The sequence below is a fragment of the Bubalus kerabau genome, chromosome 4 (assembly GCF_029407905.1).
Source record: "Bubalus kerabau isolate K-KA32 ecotype Philippines breed swamp buffalo chromosome 4, PCC_UOA_SB_1v2, whole genome shotgun sequence".
Classification (NCBI taxonomy): Eukaryota; Metazoa; Chordata; class Mammalia; order Artiodactyla; family Bovidae; genus Bubalus; species Bubalus kerabau.
The window spans coordinates 169,385,479-169,408,062 of NC_073627.1; the positions used below are offsets into that span (position 1 = coordinate 169,385,479).

Genomic DNA, 22,584 nt, shown 5'->3' on the forward strand with positions numbered 1-22,584 from the left:
TTGGTGTCAGTTTTGTTTGCTTTTCCATCTTATTCTTACTCTTTTGTTTTCTAGCAAACCTTTGTTTTCTATGAGACACATTTTGTGCTTGAGGATTATACCCAGCTGATTATACCTAACTGATGCTTATTGATGTCTTTCTCCTTGCTGGAAGTAGGACATGGCAAATTCTTTTTTATGATTGACCAGTCTTGGCCCCTTCTTTGGGTTTTTAGCTCAGCTCTCTGAGCCACTCATAGGTCTTTTTTTTTTTTTTTTTTTCCCCAGCTTCTACTCTTCTATAAGCTTGGGGAGTAAGAAGAGGCTCTGTCAATCTGTGTCTAGGCTGACTCCTTTACCAGACACCCAACCTTTACTTTTGGTGTTTCTCTACTAAGTACATTCTATTTCTGGGGTCCCCTGGAGGCCACTTTTGCTCAGGGCCACCATTTAAAATGGGCAGGTGATATGGCATGGTACATAAGCAAAAACGTACACTTAGACCATAGGGCAAAAAGTCCTGACTTCCTCTCTTGCCAAACAACAGTCCCATAGACGGTTTTGTGCCCTAATGATGTAGGGAGCATTTAATATTTCCATATCCCAGCTATGTTTGTTTGTCTTTTCTTACAGAATCAATAGCCCTTTATTTGCCTCCTAAGTGCTTCTTACATGGATCAAAGAGCCAATATATTTCATAAAACATTCTCAGCTCTAATAACTATTATCATGTTAAGACACATATGATGCGATGAGCCCATAAGCATGCATTGGGTAGTAAAGCCTGCCTTTCTTATCTCCAGTGTTTCTCCCTTTCCTGTTCTTAAGAATCCCTAGGAGCTGTTAACACAGTTTCCCTGGTCCTGCCCCCAGAGATTCTGACTTAGTAGGTAAAGGTGGAGCCCAGGAATTTGCCTTTTTAATAAACACAGACGTGGTCCTGAAATCTGTGGTCCTTAGTCCTGGCTTTTAAAAAAAATCTTATTTATGTATTTATTTCTGGTTACACTGGGTCTTCACCGCTGCAAGTGGACTTTCTCTGGTTGCAGTGAGTGGGGCTCCTCTCTAGTGGTGGTGCCTGGGCTTCTCTTGTTGTGGAGAACAGGCTAGGCATCCGGATGGGCTTCGGTAGCTGTGGTGCACAGGCTTAGCTGCTCTGTGGAATGTGGAATCTTCCCTGCCCAGGGATCGAATCTGTGTCCCCTGCATTGGCAGGCAGATTCCTACCTGCTGCACCACCAGATAAGCTCCCTTAGTCCTGGCTTTGAGTCCAGGGCAAGATACCTCAGCCTCGGCACTCTTGATGTTTTGGATGCAATAACCCTTTTGTCGTTAGGTGACAGTGCGGTACCTTTCAGGACATTTAGCAACGTCCCTGGCCTCTATCAGTAGCACCCCACACCCATTATGACAATCAAAAAATGTCTTCAGACATCGCCAAAACTGTCCAGGGGTGCATGTGGGGGTTGGGGTGTCAAATTACCCTTGATTGAGAACCACCGACCTAGGGGAAAAAAATGTTAATTTAAAACAGTTTTTACTTTCATATGCAGAGAAGGCAAGGGCACCCCACTCCAGTACTCTTGCCTGGAAAATCCCATGGACAGAGGAGCCTGGAAGGCTGCAGTCCATGGGGTCGCTGAGGGTGGGACAAGACTGAGCGACTTCACTTTCACGCATTGGAGAAGGAAATGGCAACCCACTCCAGTGTTCTTGCCTGGAGAATCTCAGGGATGGGGGAGCCTGGTGGGCTGCCGTCTACAGGGTCGCACAGAGTCGGACACGACTGAAGGGACTTGGCAGCAGCAGCAGCAGCAGCAGCAGCAGCAGCAGATGTTCATACCTTTGCATTGATTTCATAGAACAAATTAAACAAATATTTCTGAGTCCTGGTATGTACCATGCCTTTATATTTTAAAAGAGGGTAATTTAATCATGGCTTTCTCTTTAATATCTTATAAGATGAAAGAAAAGGAAATGTTTTTGTAAATTAATATCTATTGAATATGTATTTCTCCTAAATTAATATTCCCCATAGTTTTCTGTAGGATATGCCAGAACTTTAAAATTAATATTAACAGAAAATTAGCATTAATTCATATTTACATATAATATTACAGTAATATTAACACTGACATTGCTTTAGGAAAGAATTCAGAATAAAGCTGGTGTAAATTGCTGTGTCTGACTCTTTGTGACCCCATGAACTATACAGTCCATGGAATTCTCTAGGCCAGAATACTGGAGTTGGGTAGCCTTTCCATTCTCCAGTGGATCTTCCCAACCCAGGAATCGAACCAGGGCCTCCTGCATTGCAAGGAGGACTCTTTACCAACTGAGCTATCAGGGAAGCCCATAAATTGCTGTACTGTTTCTAATTATGAAACAAATTTGATTTGTAAATGATGAAGAAAGCTGAGCGCCGAAGAATTAATGCTTTTGAACTGTGGTGTTGGAGAAGACTCTTGAGAGTCCCTTGGACTCCAAGGAGATCCAACCAGCCCATTCTAAAGGAGATCGGTCCTGGGTGTTCTTTGGAAGGACTGATGCTAAAGCTGAAACTCCAGTACTTTGGCCACCTCATGCGAAGAGTTGACTCATTGGAGAAGAGTCTGATGCTGGGAGGCATTGGGGGCAGGAGGAGAAGGGGACGACAGAGGATGAGATAGCTGGATGGCATCACCGACTCGATGGACGCGAGTTTGAGTGAACTTTGGGAGTTGGTGATGGACAGGGAGGCCTGGCGTGCTGCGATTCATGGGGTCGCAAAGAGTCGGACACGACTGAGCAACTGAACTGAACTGAACTGACTGAATTTAAGAATATAGGAAGAAAGAGTGACGATGCACTCGCCCCTAATACTGTTCTTAAAAATCTCACCTCTGTATTGTTAAACTCTTTCCTTGAAGAATCTATGGTCCATATAAATAAATAACTGTCCCCAAACATGTTCATTTCAATGTGAGTTTTCACACGATATTAAAATGTTAAGAGACTTCCCTGGTTGTCCAGTGATCAAGACTTTGCCTTCCATGCAGGAGTTACGAATTCAAGCCAAAACATAAAAAACAAGGACTGTTGTAACAAATTCAATAAAGACTTTAAAAATACATATAAAAAATAAAATGTTAAAAATAGATTAAAAAAGTAAAAAATAGATCATGATGTAGGGCACCAAATATTTAACTCAAGTCAGTGACATGAAGAACTGAAAGAAAGAAGTAAAGAAAGAGAAAGAAAGGAAAAAAGAAAAGAAGAAAGGAAGGAAGGAAAGGGATTTATTGAGGCTGAAGCTTTGTAATCTTGGCCACTCATCAGTAAATTCTATTGAAATTCAACAGTCAAAGAGACAAACATGCAAAAAGGCTGGTGAAACAATTCTTAAATGCCAACAAAAAGAAGCCTATAGACTTTCAGGAACCCTGCGGAGAACAGCTGAGGTCTGCATTGTAGTCTTTACCCCCACCCCCCACCTCCCCTTCAGGGAAGTCGCTCAGTCGTGTCTGACTCTTTGCGACCCAGTGGTCTGTAGCCTACCAGGCTCCTCAGTCCATGGGATTTTCCAGGCAAGAATACTGGAGTGGGTTGCCATTTCCTTCTCCAGGGGATCTTCCCGACCCAAGGATCGAACCTGGGTCTCCTGCATTGCAGGCAGCACGTGAGCCACAGGGAAACCCCATAGGAAATCAAGGACCCTGGCACGCAGAATTGAGTCTCAAAAGAGGACCCCAGTATTTTGACCAGAGGTTCAGAAAAAAGCAGGCCAACAGAGGATGAAAGCTGGGAGAGTAAGGGGCTCTGACCTGCAGAGCTGGAGAGAGAGAATCACTGGGAAAATGGAAAACTTGACCATGCCTAGTGGAGAGCTGAATTCAAGAAATCGGACTATATATTATGTTCATATTACATTTCCTCTGAGGAGAACGCCTTGCTTTTAAAAATAATGTTTTGTGTGTGTGAGGTGTTTCTGAGTCCTCTCGGGATTTCTAGACGGTCCACTTACAAAGGGTCATTAACATTATTTAAATATTCATAGTGAGGGAGGGTATGACATGCTGAAATTTCAGACAGCTCCGGAGTGGGGGATGGCTGGCCACTCTCCGGATCGGGTCGAGTCCCACGCTGTGTATCAGCTGCCTCCTTCCCCACCGCTGGCTTTGTTAACACACGCGCTCTGACAACAGGCCACCAGCTGGCACGACGCGGAGGGCAGCGTGAGGCTCTGGCAGGCCAGTGACCGGAAGCATCCTGGTCCGAGTCTCAGTCTCTGGACCACATCAGGAAGAAGCCCAAAACACACGGAGCCGCCAGCCGCATCACAAAGATGCGCCTCCCAACCGCTCCCGGCTGCCTTCCATACCAGACATAGTCAGTCCCGAGGAACTCGACCCCTCGTTTAGGAACTCGGCAGTTTCGGCGTTGTAAGGACACACACACACCCATATACACACATATGCATGTATGTATACACCAACACACACGTCCACATGCACACACGCCAACACGCCCACCCCTGCGCGAACACAAGTCCACGGACCCAGACACAGAGCCCTCTCCCGGGTTAGGATATACTCGGCCTCACTTGCCCCATGCCACCGTCCCTCCGTCCCTCCAATTTATCCATCCACTCAATTTCTTGATTTCTCAGTTTGTGTAACGATTCCGTCAAAACCACAGACGGAAGGTGTGGGTGGTTGGGGAGGGGGTGTGGAAGCGGAGGGGCGGACCGAGGTCCAGGGCGCCGAGAAAGGGGCGGGGACGGGGCGGGCTCCGGGAGGCGGCGGGCGGTGCTCCCAGCACTCCAGCGCGCCCGGTGGCCGCGGCTCTCGGCAGATGCGCTTGCCCCAGGCAGGGGCAGCTGAACGCCTTTCCGCGGAATCTCCCGGACGTCCCGAGGAGGCAGGGACCGCGCCAGAGCGCAGCCGGAGGACAGCGCCCCCGGGATCCGGCGCCCAAAGGTGGGTGTCCAAGCTGGGGCGCGGCGGCCTCAGACACCTAGTCCCTGGGTCGCCCTCCTGGTGTTGGGGCCTCTGGCGCGGGGATAGGGTGGCTCGGGAGGGACTGGTGATCTGGGAAGCCCTCGGATGCTCCGAGGACTTTAAAGGCTTTTATGGTCCTTGCCTAGTGGAGCGTGTGCGGAGAGGGGGCCTGCCTTTCTTGGAAAGGGCTGTGACCATGTGGCTTTGAATTCCTAGGTTTGGGGGAGGGCCAGCGTTTGGCTGCTTTATTCAATACTTATTCACTTATATATGTTTTTTAAAAAAATAATAAGGTTAGGAATCCCTCCTCCCACTCCCTCCACCAAACACAAGCAGAGCCGGGCTGTACAGGAAAGGCAGAGAAAAATCAAAGGGCCATAGCTGTCTCTCCAAACCTGGGAGCAGTGGTGGATGGAGCCGCTGGTTCCAGCTCGCGAGGAAGGCGCGGGTCCTGACTCCTTAGATGGCAGCGCTGGGGGCGATTTCGGAAGTCAGGAGCTTTGTAGCGAGACCGAGGCCGAAAACGGCCGGGTCTCCAACCAGCCAGAGCCTCTGGGGGCACGCGTTCTGGGAAGACGCTGCTGAAGGAGGGGAATCCGAGTCCGAGCTGAGCCTTGAAGTTTGGTCTGAGGCCAGGAGCCCAGCTATTAGGATCTGGTGTTTTATGACGGATAAAGCTGGAGGCTATGTCTTTGCCCCCTTCGTGGGGACGCTGTGGGGGAGTCGTAGGGGCGGGTCGTGGTGGCGAGCTGGACAAAGTGTTCTGTTATCGCGGTGGAGAAAAGAAGGCGCGCCTCCTGGGATAGGAGCTAGGAGATACTGGCGGCCCTGAGAAATTCTAGAGAAATTCTAGTGGAGAACATGGGACTGAATGGAAGTCTGGGAGAGCGGGCGGCCTGGGAGCCGTGGCGGGAGGCGGGGCGGGCGGGGAGCGTTGGCGCTGGTGGTCGGTGAGCGCGGAAGGCGAAGCGGTGGCTGCTGGTGGTAGGGAACCAGGCGGCGGGTGGACCAGCGGGAGCGGACCTCGCAAGGTGGTTTCTGAGCTTCCCCTGCTCGGGTGCCAGATGAGCAGCCTTGGGGACTCTCTCCCCAATCCGCAAAAATGGAGCATCTGGGAGAGAAGTGACTCATTTGGAGCGATGGTGGATTATTTCTCCAGACCCAGTAAAGCCAATTTCCGCGTGGGGCAATAATAGTTTGGTTCTGATAGGCTTTGTGGTGAGACATTGGCAAATCTGTACCCTTCCCTGGAGCAGTTTTAAGTGCAGCACCGTTAATTTGGGCAAACTTGCGGACCCACCCCAACCCCCGCTTCCCCGGCAAAGTATGTACCTTCGAAAAGACTGCGCGCACTCACAGATACACACATCTGTATGGTATATACGAGCCACCAAACAACTCCTAGGGAGCGCCCTTCATCTTAACCCCCAGTCACTGGCACCTGGTGACTGAATTAGTACAAACCCACCACTCACTGGTGTAATCTCAGGGGATTTGTTTCCTTGGTTTGCTCTAGTTGAGTTCATTTAAGCATCACATTTTTCTTCCTGGAAATGTTCCCAGTTAAACACTCTCCTACTTCTGGCAGCCTCCTCAAATTTGATCAATAAAATTTCAGAGTAACAGGTCTAGAAATGAGGCATATTTAGTAAATGAGGCATATTTAGTAAGGAGTCCACTGCTTCTTTAAACATAAAGTCTTGTAAGAACTGAAACTGCCTTAAAGCCCCTTCTTAATGACTGTCCGCTGCCAGCCCCTTCCTTCCCAGTTTTGACATAGGTTCTTTGCTTAAAGGGCATCTTCTCCTTTGAGTGGGCACACCATGGGTCTTGAGGGCCCAGCAGTCATTTTGAGCTGCACCAATAAAATTAGTCATGAGCCAGGAGAAACGAAAGTAATAGCACTTGAGTCTCTAGATTCCTTACTAACGATTAAGTGGGCAATTAAGTGTTGAGATGTTTCTCTGGCAGTGGAGTTCATTTTCAACTTATTTCTGGGATGCCAAGATGCTAGTGTGAGACCGGGCTTTGAGATGGGACAAACATTTTGAAATACCCATTATCTCATAGTTCTGGCATGACAGTTGAAACGGCTTCCTGCCTGAGAGTTTAGGGTAGTGTTGTCAGAATTTATTTCACTTTCAAAGTGTCTCCTTCTGACTCACTAGCCTCAGGATCTCTGGCTAATAAAATGAAACAGATTGTCTTAATTTAGTTATCAAGTGAGGGGGAAGTGATCCACTGGTTGTTTTATTTCTAAACCTTTCAGTATTTTAATGTAGAAATTACACTGTTAAATGTTATTTTTTTTAAAATGCTAATACCCCAGGCTTTCTAATTAATTATTACAATTATTGTCTAGATTCTACTGTCTTTAAAATTTGGTGGACTCTTAAAGCACCCGTGTCCTAGATTTATATCAAGGTTGTCATCACAAGTCTCTACTTATCAGGACAATGAGAAATGTTTCAGATAAAGATGAAATTGAACTTGGATGGGAGTTGTGTTGAGGGATTTTAATGATGAAAACAGGAGCATGTTGAGAATTGACTTCTGAAAACCAGTTCTGGTTTTTATTTTAATCCATTTTATCAACTCTGGTATGATCTCTCATGAATTAGCCTCTGGAATGGCTGTCCTTTGGATCTTGAGACACGTGGGAGGCACCGTTTGCTTAGATTATTGGTCAGACATCCTGCGCAAGCTATTGGAAATTTCAAGGAATTGATTAATACACTTATCAGTTTCAACAAGTTTAGTAAGTTTTGCTAAAAGATTGAATTTTTTTTTTTTTTTTTTTTTTGTACTGTGTAAACTTGACACCTAGAGGCAGATTTTCTGTGATGCTGAAAAAGCTTAAGCTTCAGGGCCCTGCAGTAGCACCAGCCTCGTCCAGGAGGTGGCTTGGGCCTGACAGAGGCAGTGTCTCCTTGAACCATCATAGGAAACAGATGGAGAAGGAGAGGGAGAGACAGAAATATCTTTGTTAGAGAATCACCTCCTAAGAATTTATGACTGTTGTTGAGTTTTGGACATATGTCCTTCAAATACATTTTCCAGAAATGTATCATAGAAAGTGGAAAGCATCTCTTTTCTAACAGAAAAACAACTACAGGTTTCTCCCACTTTCTGAAAGTTGGGATTATTGCCACTTAGCTTTTACCCAGGATCTACATCTCACTCACTGAAAGAAATCCAAAGATTTTCATTTTTATGAAAAAAGCTATTATTAAATTATAACATGAGTCTTTCATAAAAGTGAAACGCCTGCTGTAATGTGAAGTCAGGTATTCTCTTTACTTTATGCCATTTCAGCTTACCAAAAGTTTCATAGGAATAATCTACTTTCGGATATTGGGGCAAACCTATATTTTGCTCAAAAAGAAAGTTATAGAGTATGTTTATGTGATTTAAATAGGACTTGATTAGTAAGAATACTTAAGAAATGGAGTGCTCTAATACAGTAACTAAAGTTTAAAACCAAGTCTTAAAATTTTTTTTCCAACTGTTGTTGATGAATTTGTTTGTAAGATGTATTAAATGACTACCCCACTTTGATGACTTTCTGCCTTAATGAGTTTACCTTGGTGCATATACTGTTGTCCTCCTTTTGACCGTTCAGGATTTTGTAGTCTTAGTGTGATGTTAGCATAGATATGAATTATAATTTATAGGAGGGCAGAAGTGTAATTGCCAAACCTAGTCCAGGACAGGCTCTAGAGGCTGGCTTTTGGAAAAAAAAAAATAGAAATCCCAATACAAATGTAGTTCCTGTTCTTTGCCCCAGTCTATGAAAGTTGAGCACCAGAAAAATGAGTTAATCAAGACTTTGCCTTCTTCCTACAGTAAAGCAGGATGCGTTTTTTCCAGGGTTTAGCCAGAGGTTCTTTTTGCCTTTTGAAGTCAATTCTGAGATTGAGGAGGTGCAGAAGAGGACAACAGCATAGGCAGAGGGACCGAGAGCATCCTTGGGCCCGTTGACCTCTTTCTCTTTGGAACTTATCTTTCAAATCTAAGAACAAGGAGTGTTACCAGGATGTGGGGGGACACATTTGAGTAGGATCAAAGGACATGTAAGTGGCATTTGTTCCCTTGTTGGTTGGAATCTCAGAAAGACCCCATGGGCCATGCGATTGGAAAAGATACCCTTTGGAGGTAGAATGCTGAGGGTTTCCTTATTCAGGCAGAGGATGGGGTGGGGATGAAATGATGGAGCTTCCTGTAGGTGGTTTCTTTGCCTTGAAGGATCCATGTCTGAGTTGAGGGAGTCATGGTGTGAATGCCAGGGAAGGGGACAAAGCCGTAGAACTTGGTGGGGATGTCACTGTCCTTTGAGCTCCTCCTTTCAGGGATTTCATGGTTGGTTTGATGTTTGACTGGACCAGATGGGGTGAGCAGAGTCAAATATGCATATACTATACCACCCCGGAGAAGGCAATGGCAACCCACTCCAGTACTCTTGCCTGGAAAATCCCATGGGCGGAGTAGCCTGGTAGGCTGCAGTCCATGGGGTCGCTAAGAGTTGGGCACGACTGAGCGACTTCACTCTCACTTTTCACTTTCATGCATTGGAGAAGGAAATGGCAATCCACTCCAGTGTTCTTGCCTGGAGAATCTCAGGGACGGGGGAGCCTGGTGGGCTGCCGTCTATGGGGTCGCACAGAGTTGGACACGACTGAAGCGACTTAGCAGCAGCAGCAGCAGCAGCATACCACCCCAGTTATCCAGAGGGTGGCAGGGCTCACATTCATTGGGTGGTGGTGGTGTAATCGCTAAGCTGCATCCGAATCTTGCAACCCCATGAACTGTATCCCCCCAGGCTCCTCTCTGCCATGGGATTTTTCAGGCAAGAATACTGGAGTGGGATGCCATTTCCTTCTCCAGCGGATCTTCCCCACAGGGATCGAACCTTCATTTCCTGCATTGCCAGAGGATTCTTTACCACTGAGTCACCAGGGATGCATTAGTGTGTTGGCCAAATTCTCTGTGAGATCTAGAGCATATCACATAAACTGAGTCTTAGTTCCCTCATCTGTAAAATATGAGGGTACCAAAACCTACCTACTTTAAAACTTGTGTTAAATGAGATAGAAATGAAAGCACCTTGCGCGTGTATTCCTCCCCAAGTTGGTTGTTTTCTTAAATTAACCAGAGTCTTCTTTCATTTTTGTGGCAGATACAAATAAGTAAACAGTTTTTAAAGTTAACTTTAAAACTTCCAGCAATTGTGTAGCAGATCAATTGTTCATCCTTTACACTGATCAGATAAAGAATGTTTGGGCCTGGAGGTTCTCCAGGCCCGACCTCCATGCCACCCACAGCCCCTCCTTCTGACTTGGAGAATCTCACTGACATCCCTCTCCTTCCCTTCCCCACAAAGCACTTGCACTGTTGTATTGAGACTTCTTCCAGTCATCTTTGCTTGCTCCCTTGTGATGCTTTGAGTAGATCAGAAGTTGTTTCTCAATCGGAAAATGGACCCCAATTTTTAGGACCAGAATCCTAGGCTTTCAGCTTACCTGGTGACTGGCAGTGGGATGCGGGTCACTGAGATCCCCCTTCACCAACTCCTGCAAGACTTTTTGTCAGCTCTAATGAGCTTACTCTGTCATAAGGAGGAATGGGGATGAATGTATTAAGTAAAGATTTGCCATGAGGGTTAAAATAAAAAAGGTTTTCAGAGGAGCCTGGGAAGCCTAGTAAATTCAGTCCTTTTTGTCTCACCATTGAACTTCTCATGGATTTGCAGTAGAGTTGGCTGTTTGGATAGATGATTATCTAGCACCTGGATGAGGCGGACACACCAGAGACATCATTTTGAGTTAATTCTTAAGTGCTACAAATCTTTCTTTGAAACAAACCCACATAAAAGGTGCGTTCCTTTCCCAGGGCAAAGGAAACCATGAACAAAATGAGAAGACAACACACAGAATGGAAGAAAGTATTTGCAGATGAAGGAACTGACAAATAATTCATCTCCAAAGTATACAAGCACCTCATGCAGCTCAATAACAAAAACAAACAAACAAAAAAAACCCAATTAAAAAAAAAATGTGTATATGTGCTCTGTGCCAAGTCGCTCAGTTGTGCCTGACTCTTTGCAGCCCCATGAACTGTAGCTCACCAGGCTCCTCTCTCCATGCGGTTCTCTAGGCAAGAATACTGGAATGGGTTGCCATTTCCTCCTCTAGGAAATCTTCTCAAGCCAGGGATCGAACCCACGTCGCTTACACCTCATGCATTGTCAGGCAGGTTCTTTACTACTAGTGCCATCTTGGAAGCCCCAGTCAAAAAATTGGCAGCTCTACATAGATACTTCTTAAAAAAAAAATGCAGATGGTTAAAAAAGCACATGAAAAGATGCTCAACATCACTAATTATTAGAGAAATGTAGATCAAAACTACAATGAGATATCACTTCACACGAGTCAAAATGGCCATCATCAAAAGATCTACAAACAGTACATGCTAGAGGGGTGTGGAGAAAAGGGAACCCTCCTATGTTGTTTGTGGGAATGTAAATTGGTTCAGCCACTATGGAGAACAGCATGGAGATTCCTTAAAAAACTAAAAATAGAGCTGTTATATGATCTAGCAATCCCACTTCTAGGTATATTTCTGGAGAAAATCATCATTCCGAAACATCCATGCTCCCCAGTATTCATAGCAGCACTTGAATATCCAGGACATGGAAGCAACCTAAATATCCATTGACAGATGAATGGATAAACAGGATGTGTTATGTATGCAGAATGGAATACTCAGTTCAGTTCAGTCGCTCAGTCGTGTCTGACTCTTTGCAACCCCATGAACCACAGCACGCCAGGCATCCCTGTCCATCACCAAGTCCCGGAGCCTACCCAAACTCATGTCCATTGAGTCAGTGAGACCATCCAACCATCTCATCCTCTTTCATCCCCTTCTCCTCCTGCCTTCGATCTTTCTCAGAATCAGGGTCTTTTCCAGCGAGTCAGCTCTTCACATCAGGTGGCCAAAGTATTGGAGTTTCAGCTTCAGCATCAGTCCTTCCAATGAACACCCAGGACTGATCTCCTTTAGGATGGACTGGTTGGATCTCCTTGCAGTCAAGGGACTCTCAAGAGTCTTCTCCAACACCACAGTTGAAAAGCATCAATTCTTCAGTGCTCAGCTTCCTTTATAGTCCAACTCTCACATCCATACGTGACTACTGGAAAAAACCATAGCCTTGACTAGATGGACCTTTGTTGGCAAAGTAATGTCTCTGCTTTTCAATATGCTATCTAGGTTGGTCATAACTTTCCTTCCAAGGAGTAAGCGTCTTTTAATTTCATGGCTGCTCTCACAATCTGCAGTGATTTTGGAGCCCAGAAGATAAAGTCAGCCACTGTTTCCACTGTTTCCCCTTCTGTTTGCCATGAAGTGATGGGACTGGATGCATGATCTTGGTTTTCTGAATGTTGAGCTTTAAGCCAACTTTTTCACTCTCCTCTTTCACTTTCATCAAGAGGCTCTTTAATTCTTCTTCACTTTCTGCCATAAGGGTGGTGTCATCTGCATATCTGAGGTTATTGATATTTCTTCCTGCAATCTTGATTCCAGCTTGTGCTTCATCAAGCCCAGCGTTTCTCATGATGTACTCTGCATATAAATTAAATAAGCAGGGTGACAGTATACAGCCTTGACGTACTCCTTTTCCTATTTGGAACAGTCTGTTGTTCCATGTCCGGTTCTAACGGTTGCTTCCTGACCTGCATACAGGTTTCTCAGGAGGCAGATCAGGTGGTCTGGTATTCCCATCTCTTTCAGAATTTTCCACAATTTATTGTGATCCACACAGTCAAAGGCTTTGGCATAGTCAATAAAGCAGAAATAGATGTTTTTCTGGAACTCTCTTGCTTTTTCAGTGATCCAGCGGATGTTGGCAATTTGATCTCTGGTTCCCTTGTCTTTTCTAAAACCAGCTTGAACATCAGGAAGTTCACAGTTCACGTATTGCTAAGGCCTGGCTTGGAGAATTTTGAACATTACTTTAGTAGCATGTGAAATGAGTACAATTGTGTGGTAGTTTGAGCATTCTTGGGCATTGCCTTTCTTTGGGATTGGAATGAAAACTGACCTTTTCCAGTCCTGTGGCCACAGCTGAGTTTTCCAAATTTGCTGACATATCGAGTGCAGCACTTTCACAGCATCATCTCTTAGGATTTGAAATAGCTCAACTAGAATTCCATCACCTCCACTAGCCTTGTTCGTAGTGATGCTTCCTAAGGCCCACTTGACTTCACATTCTAGGATGTCTGGCTCTAGGTGAGTGATCATACCATTGTGATTAACTGGGTCGTGAAGATCTTTTTTGTACAGTTCTTCTGTGTATTCTTGCCACCTCTTCTTAATATCTTCTGCTTCTCTTAGGTCCATACCATTTCTGTCCTTTATTGAGCCCATCTTTGCATGAAATGTTCTCTTGGTATCTCTAATTTTCTTGAAGAGATCTCTAGTCTTTCCCATTCTATTGTTTTCCTCTATTTCTTTGCATTGATCGCTGAGGAAGGCTTTCTTAATCTCTCCTTGCTATTCTTTGGAACTCTGCATTCAAATGGAATACTAGTCAGTCATAAAAAGAATGAAATAACACCAACTACTGCAACATAGATGAACCTAGAGATTGTCATACTGAGTGAAGTAAGGCAGGCAGAGAAAGACAAATATACTGCTAATATGTGGAATGTTAGGGGAAAAAAAAATGGTACAAATGAACTTATTTACAAAACAGAATAGAGTCACAGATGTAGAAAACAGTCTTGTGGTTAGCAGAAGGGAAAGGGTAGGGAGGGATAAATTGGAAAATTGGGATTGACATATACACACTACTATATAAAATAGATAACTAATAAGGACCCACTTCATAGTACAGGGAATTCTACGCAGCACTCTGTAATGACCTATATGGGGAAAGAATCTAAAAAAGAGTGGATGTATGTGTATGTATAGCTAACTCACTTTGCTGTACACCCCAAACTAACACAATATTGTAAGTCAACTAGACTCCAATAAAAATTGTAAAATAAATAAAAGGTAACCTTCACCCTTGGTCCAGACCTTTCCACCAAATTCAGGGTGCCAGCCAGCGTTGGGGGCCTGGACTGGAACAAGCCTGTATGTATTTAAGGAAGTGAATCAGTTAGAAAAAAGCAGTTGGGGATTCACAAAAAACATGATTAAAAAAGCAGAACATTGTAGCACCTAACCCACTTTACAATGCCCCTGAGAAGTTTACTTTTTAGTCACTGTCTACTGGAGGAAAGTCCCTCCTTAAAACATCTCTGGAAGTGGGCACTGTCCATCTCAGGGCCCGTGACTCTCCAGTGTCTGTCCTCTGTCTAGGGGCCTCAGCCCTGCATAAAGACCCAGTTTCCTAGGAATTTGCCTGTTACAGTTGAGCAGTATATCTGGACATGTGATTCCTCAGCCAGGTGTCCATGGAGGAGCAGACAGTGTCTATGTGATACAGACTGTCAGCATCATCCCTGTGGGAGGAGCCTGAATACTGCCTTTTAAACCGGTTCCACTGGTGATACCAAGAGCAGATGATGATGGCAATCCTGGGGCTCCATCAGCAGAACTCTACGTGAGCATTCTATGCTGTTGAGTGCCCCAAACTCCGTATCTGCTAGATAGGCTTGTGAGCAATCAAATCAGTGTATACCAGTGCCAGCCCAGAACTGTTAAGCTCTCTTCTCAGATGTTTTTTTCATAAGCTCTACATATGATTTAGTGAGGAAGCCTTGGAAAGGATGATTACTGTGCTGAGCAAGGATAAACAGTGATGCTAGAGCAGTTTTTCCTGGGTTGTCAAAGGGCACTGGGTTGAATGTTACCCCACGGGTCTTAGAATGCCCTGGGTTAGTGAGGTTTAGAGAATTTTGCCAGGCCTTCCAGGGTTTTCATTTTTTCTTGGTTAGAAGGAGCGCATGTGTGTGGACCGGGTTGCCCATACCATTCCAAGTTCTGTGAAGAGAGAGGAGTTCTTTAGGTGGCCATCTGTCCATCCCTGTGATTTCCCCAAGGTGTGCGTGCTGATCCTGGGGGTCCAGGGCTGAAGCTGGGGTTTCCTTTAGCAGAGACCAGCCCTGCAGACTCTGGGGAAGCCCTAACCCCCAGATAGGAGAGAGGGAAGGACACCTGCTTGCCTTTCTTCCCCCGCAGCCTGACTGGGCTCGAATGCAGAGCTATGCCAGGGCTGACTGAGCCCTGCACCTGGGTGTAAGTGTGAGGAAGGCCAAACCACACTTTCCTGTAGGCAGTTAACTACTGGGGCAGCTGACTTTCTCTGCTTCTATTCACATGATGTCATTTGCACAGTGGAATAATGCAGAAACTTACTTTGTTTGGAGTGATGCCTCACATACTTTTTTTTTTTGATACAGCCTACAAATAGAGAAAGACACCATTGTTGAGACCTTTACATATGTGGGGGGGGGGGGCAGGGGGGTTGTTGAGGGAATGATTTTCCCAAAGGAATTCATCTTAGTTAATATTCTAGAAAAATCTGCACAACTCTGAATTCAAAAGCTCTCTCTGTATGTGTATTAAAATCAAGGTCCATGTACCATGTGCTCTGTGAACCCAAAAGGCTATATTTAGCCTGGCAGAGTAGTATTTTTGCATCAGAACATTTTATCCTTACAAAGGATAGCAAGGATTCTCCCTGGACACAATTCCAGATGAGTAGACTTCATTCCTTTGGGGAGGAATATGCACAAATGGTTTTGGAAATTTTGATCCAATCCAAAGTGGATCCCTGTTTGAGATCAATTTTTCCTTTTGAGAAGAGTTTAAATCAGTGTTAAATGCAGCTCGGAGATGGGCCCAGAGAGTGGGAGAGATTGCTTTTGCATGAAATCACAATGTGTACATTGTTTTTAAATATTCTTTTCATCGTATGCTTCATTACGAAAACAGTTCAACAATTCACAGCCTCCGACGGGTGACAGATGTTATGGTGTAACCAACAGAGAGAGTGTAAGCTGGAAGAAAGAAAAGGGAAGAAATCCCTCCCTCGCCAACCACCACTCAGAATGGAATTGAGTTTTTTCTTCTAGGGGATTCCCTGTAATCCCCAGGGATGCCTTGACCTTGAGGTTTCTAGGCACGGTGCTGGGAGGAGCTCAGAGAAAGGGGGAGGGGATTAACATTTTCCGAGTGCCAGATGCCAAACCAGTTGCTTTGTCTGCACCCTGTTACTTAATGCTTGCAATCACCCCAGGTTTTCAAGTGAGGGTGCTGAGGCACCGAGAGGTTACCCAGTAACCAGCCAAGTTATGGGATGTCAGCCAGTTTTCCTATGCTGCTCCCTCCTCCTGTTACTAAACCAGTGCTGAGTGTGGTTTGAGGACCTGAAGCATCAGCATCACCCAGGGGCTATGTTGAAACTAGAGCATCCTTAGCTCCATCCCAGACCTCCCAGTCAGAATCTGCATTTGTAACAAAACCCCCCAGGGATTTGTGTGCACATTATAGTGTATGAAGCTCTGCTACCCTGGACCTGGAGGAGGAAGGTCTGGTGGATACCATTGTGAAAACTAGCCAAGCCTCAGGACAGCAATCAGGAGGCTGACTTGAGGGCTTGGTCTCTCTGGAGGGGGAATGGGTGCAACTAGAATCTAGCAGGATGCAGCTAAACATTCTAAAACACTCAGGACACGCCGCCTCCCCTTGCAACTAAGAATTATCCTGCCCCAGCCGTCCATAGTGCTGATGCTGAGAAACTCTGATCCAGTTGTTCAGATCTGGAATTCACATCCTATAGATATGTTTTCATAGCCTTAGAGGCACAGTGGAGCTCTCTAGCAAGCCTAACTTAAGTGAGATGATACTGATTGCATTTTGCTTTGCAGATGTGATTCTCTTTACTGGCATTTGCAAAGAGTAAATTTCATGCTGCAATCGCAGCATGATAGATTTCCATTAGGGTTTTGACAGTGGTACCCAGGATGCAGTGGAAATGTTTCTGAACAGGTGCTGAGAATACCGTACTGGGAGTCACACCCCACTCCCCAGTCCTGCCTGGCAACAGTGCATTTTGCTTCTTTGTTTTACTCCCTAGACCTGCTCAGGCCTCTGTTCTAGCTCACAGCCCCTAGGCCTGTTGTGTTTGTTCTGCTGTGCCACCTGGAGGCTAGGGGAGGGAAGGGAATAAACAGCAAGATTGGTGAAGGGAGCCAAAGCCTCTTGCCCATCACCTTGCCTCCCAGCCTACTGAGATTTACTCACCTCCCCCATTCCTGGGTTCTGTCCCTGGGTTGGGGAGATCCCCTGAAGGATGGCAATAGCAACCCACTCCAGTATTCTTGCCTGGAGAATCCCTTGGGCAAAGGAGCCTGGCGGCTACAGTCCATAGGGTTAAAAAGAATTAGACACGACTGAAGCAACTCATTTCTCATATTCTCACTCAGCTCCTGTAATTCCAGCACCTCCACTGACAAACTTTCCTCTCTCCTCCCCTTTCTCTCTCTCTCTCTAGATTCTTGGTCCAGAACATCTGGAACTCTCTCTCCTCCATCCCCTCTGCCTCCCTCCCTTCTTTTCTCTCTGTTCTCCATTTTCAGCTGAAAATCAGCCTGAACCATGACTGGGGAAGTGAAACTAGCATATCCAATGTGTAATAAGGGGGAAATAAGTTTTGAATTGAAGTTCTATCCAATAACGAATCCCTGTCATTCATCTCCTTCAGAATGGCTATGAACATGTGTACCTACTATCTTGTTTTATACTGATTAAACTTGCTTTTTTTTTTGAGCTCTAGAATTGGAAAACAGAGTTCTTTATGGGTTGTGGTGTGTTTTCCAGTTTTCTTTCACTGTTGGTATTATAACACTCATTTTCCTGTCCTTTTTAATAAACATAATCCATGAGGTAGATTGTTCTCTACAACTTTTGGAACCAAACTGGAGTTACCACCAAGGCATTCGAAGGAAAAGAAAATGTCTTTGCAACTTATGTGTACTTTCTTTTCATGACTCTCGTGATCCTTTGTAAATGAAAAGGCGGAGGGCCTTGGGGAGTGGCCAGTGGGCTACACAGAATGTCCAGCTCCAGCATTTGGATCCAGAGGCCAGGGCAGATGAACCTGGGCTTCCAACCAGAGTGGAATGCATCTTCCCAGTATTGGGAAGCCTGTTTTTTCCAGTAGACCACCTGATCTGCTCCAGAGGGCTTTAAATTGGGAAATGTGGAATTACAGGGAATACTGGAAATCAGAGAACAGGAGATCAGTTTACTGTGGAGGATTATCAGTTATGTCACAAAAAGGGGAGATTTGACACCTGGTAACTGAGTCCTAGTAATTGTTTTGAGGAAATAATTGGGAAATCAGCATTAGAAACAAACTTGTCTTTAAGCTCAGTCTTAAAGGTATATAAACCAGACGAAGAAAACCATAGAGGCCTTTGTGCCCTGAGCTGCCCCTCCAGACTCCAGCACACACCCTTAAGTGTGCTGTCGCATCTCATGAACACCTCCAGGGCCCTCTTGGGTTTGATAATGTATGCCATCTTTTGCAAGATTCACCAAACTCTTCAGGCTACAATTTATGCCTTTCAAAAATTGGTCTGGAAACTGCTAGTAAGAATCGTCACAGAATTGACTACTGCAAATCCCTGGACCCTTTCAAAGTAACAATTACTGGCACTTTATGAAGAATAGCTCCAAACCAAGGGCAGAGTTTGTAAGAACAGAGGAAGACAATTCATGTACAATTGAATAAAACCTTGAACCTTTAACACGGACCCATTTTCATCCACAAATTGGAATGAACTTTCTTTCCAAAGAGCATAACTTTAAAAAGCTCAAATTTTCATATTCCTTTAGTGAGTTGAATCTTCCATAGGAGCAGCTACGCTGAGATTATGATAATGAATATTTAATCTTGTCAGTAGCTTGTTGTTGTCGTTCGGTCACTAATTCCCATCTAACTCTTTGCAGGCTCGTGAACTACAGCATGTCAGGCTTCCCTGTCCTTCACTGTCCCCCAGAGTCTGCTCAAACTCATGTCCATTTAGTCAGTGATGCCATCCAACTATCTCAACCTCTGTCACTCCCTTCTCCTCCTGCTGTCAATCTTTCCCAGCATCAGGGTCTTTTCCAGTGAGTTGGCTCTTTGCACCAAGTGGCCAAAATATTGGACCTACAGCTTCAGCATCAATTCTTCCAGTGAATATTCAGGGTTGATTTCCTTTAGGATTGACTGGTTTGATCTCCTTGCAGTCCAAGGGACTCCCAAGAGTCTCCTCCAACACCACAGTTCGAAAGCATCAATTCTTCGGCATTCAGCCTTCTTTATGGTCTAACTCTCACATCCATACATGACTATTGGAAAAACCATAGCTTTGACTAGATGGACCTTCATTGGCCATGTAATGTCTCTGTTTTTAATATGCTGAGTTTGTTACAGCTTTTTTACAAAAGCCAGGAAGAACCTTGACTCCTTGACACCAGATCCCCAAAGCAAAGCATCCTCCTGGCAGCCTGCCTGCCCAAGGGGAAGGAAGGTGGAGAGAAAGTAAAAGGAGAAGCTATTTATTAAGATTTTAGAAATATTTAGAGTGGTGGTTGCCAGGAGCTGGGAGCTAGAAGGAAGGAGGAATGGAGAGTTAGTGTTAAATGGGTACAATTTCATTTTTGAAAAATGTTCTCTGGATGGATGGTGGTGATGGTAGCATAACAATGTGAGTATCCTTAGGGCCCCTGACTGTGCATTTAAAAATGGTTAAAATGGTAAATTTTATGTTTGTATATTTTACCACAGTACATCAGGCATCCACAGAGAAATTTTGTTTCATTTGTATTAACTTTAACTTTACAAAAAAAAATAGTCAAAAAATAAATCCAAATGGCAGAAATAGAAGATAAATGTCACCACCACCATCAACAAAAAGATCGTGAAAATCTATCTTTTGAAAGCCAAAGGAGAACCTTGTTCTTGAAGACAGCGGGACCTAAACACTCAGTGAGTTGACTCAGGGAGGGTTGGAGGGTCCAAGTGGTTTGAGGGTCCAAACATTTCCTTGATGAACACTGTGGGATGGACCTGTGGTTCATGGTGCCCTCATTGGAGGCCACAGGACTGATTTGAAGAGGAGGGCTTGAGCTGAGCTGTGTTTTCCTACTGTCTAGGCTGCTCTTTGGCCCTGGGATGAGGGCACCTCCATAATTACCACCCCTCTGTCATCCAAGGAATCCCGAGCCGTCACATTTTTCAGTATTGTTTTCTTTGCAGTTTAATCCTGGCTTGTCACATTGCCAAGGTGAAAACTATGCCTCCCCCCTTTATTTTTCCCAGCCTGGCTCCATGTGGAGGGAAATGATGGATGCCTGGGCTTGCCTTCCGGCATATCCAGGGCACCGCGTGTCTGCGCCTATACCGGCCCAGTCTCTGAAACGGGAAGAGGTGCCTGTCGAGGTCTCAGAGACACCTGTTCTTAGAGTTGCTGTCTCCTCATGCTTCCCTGGCTGTCGGAGGGGCAAGTTCCAAGAGTAAGCCAGGGGTTGCGAGGCTGTGGAAACACTCTGGGGGCAGCCCTGGATGGCTCTTCCCTGTCAGTGGGCTTCAATGTCACCCCAGCAGGGTGACTTCCAGGCGGAGGGCCAGCTCCCTGACGCTCCTGACAGCACGTGCCTTCTGCCTGCCGGGCCTGAGAAGTCTGCTGGGGGCATTTCAGTGATGGACACTCCTAGCTCTTCCTCTTGCTTGCTTGTTTCTCATTTTCATGGTAGTGAAATACACAGAACATAAAACTGACCATCTTGGGATTTCCCGGGTGCTCCGGGGCTAAGACTCCATGCTCCCAGTGCGGGGGGCCTGGTTTGAACCCTGGTCAGGGAACTAGGTCCCAAATGCCGCAACTAGGAGTTTGCATGCTGCGACTAAGACCCAGCACGACCACGTAAATAAATTTCTTTAAACCTTTAAACAAAATAAAAATACTAAAGTAAAAAGATTTTCTTTAAAAAATTGACCATCTTAACCATTTTCAGTGGCAATAAGTACATTCACATTGTTGTGATACTATCTTTATCCATCCATCCACAGAACTTTTTCATCTTGTAAAACTAAAAGCCTTTACCTGTTAAACACCACCTTCCCTTCCCCTCTACCTTCCAGCCTCTGACAGCCACCGTCCACTTTCTGTCCCTCTTAGATTGACTGCTCTAGGTAACCCATCTAAGTATAACACTATTTCTCCTTTGTGACTGGCAGTTTCACTTAGCATAATGTCCTTAATGGACATGAGTTTGAACAAACTCCGGGAGACAGTGAAGGACAGGGAATCTCAGTGTGCTGCGGCCATGGGGTTGCAAAGAGTTGGGCGTGACTCAGCAACTGAACAACAACGTCCTCAAGGTTCCCCCATGTTGTGGCAGGTACTAGGATTTCCATCCTTTTTCATATCGGTGAATTATATTCCAGAATATGCCTATACCACGTTTTGTTGATCCATCATCCGTTGATGGACACCTGGTGTCCTGCTCTCCCCTTTTCTCTCACTCCTGTTGTTGAGAGGCATTATCTATCTGTGAAGTCCTCTAGAGATCAAAAGAATTCCCTAGTCCCTACTTTCAAGGAGTTCACTTCTCTAGCAAGTGCTGAAGTACAACTACAGGAAAAAGGAAATCACAGAGCAAAAGTCATATAACATGAGACATCCGACCAGGATGTGTCATAAGTGGATGTGGGTTTGTACAACAGATGGCTTAGAGGGAGTGTATGCTATAGTATGGATTCCAGAGGTACATAGCCTGAGCCCCGATCCTGGCTTTGTCCATAGTATCCATGTCACTTCGGGTGAATTGTTGAATCTCTAAGCTTCTGTTTCCTATAACAGGGATAATAGTACTTTCCCCATAGAATTGTTGGGAGGATTAAATGGGAAAACATTGAAAAAGAGTTTAACAGAGAGCCTGACATGTGGTTCGCATTCAAGACTAACATACGTATTACCCACTAATGCCAGTCAGTTATTTTTAATATATTGTTCTTGTTCTCTTAATATGACTAAATACTGGTATCTGCATTTGCCACAATTTTGCAAGTATTTGTGGTTCCTATCCTGTCTTTCCTCTTCATTTCCCTTTAAGATTATGATCGTTTGCATGGTAATTGATTTTAAAGATTCTCAGATTATTGAGTAAGGATAAACTGTTTTTATCAGATAACTGATAATAAAAGTGGATGTGGCCTGGCTTTCATATCCACAGGAGGATATAGAATGAGGAAAGGAATGACCGTTAGTAGATAACCTTCATCTAACTGATGAGGAAGTTGGCTTTCTCTAGCTCTGGACCTGTTAGAAGGGGAGGCGAGCTTCCTTCTCTTGGTAACGTAGGTCTGATAGACAACATTGCCCATGTAGATAATGCTATTGTGGCTGTTTTCACAATTAAAAAATTCATGTTTAGATTATTTTCATCTTGAATATTGAAATACTCTCATTTTTTCTAGTAATGCTTAAAATTTGGGGGCTTCCCACGTGGCTCTAGTGGTAAAGAAACCTCCTGCCAATGCAGGAGATGGAAGAGATGCAGGTTCAAGATGCCTGGGTCGAGAAGATACTCTGGAGAAGGAAATGACAACTCACTCCAGTATTCT

The 22,584-nt window shown here is 44.9% G+C and overlaps 1 protein-coding gene across 4 annotated transcripts in view; it reads left to right on the forward strand.

Annotated features, from left to right (window-relative positions):
- PALM2AKAP2 (PALM2 and AKAP2 fusion) overlaps positions 1-22,584 on the forward strand; it is a 512,284-nt gene that overhangs the window by 384,888 nt on the left and 104,812 nt on the right. The window contains exon 1 of one of the 4 annotated variants that reach the window (XM_055579287.1): positions 4,789-4,937. The exons of the other annotated variants lie outside the window; for them this stretch is intronic. The gene's annotated coding sequence lies outside the window, so the exon portion shown is untranslated. Of the gene's footprint in view, positions 1-4,788; positions 4,938-22,584 lie in introns of those variants that run through there. 4 annotated transcript variants of the gene reach the window in all.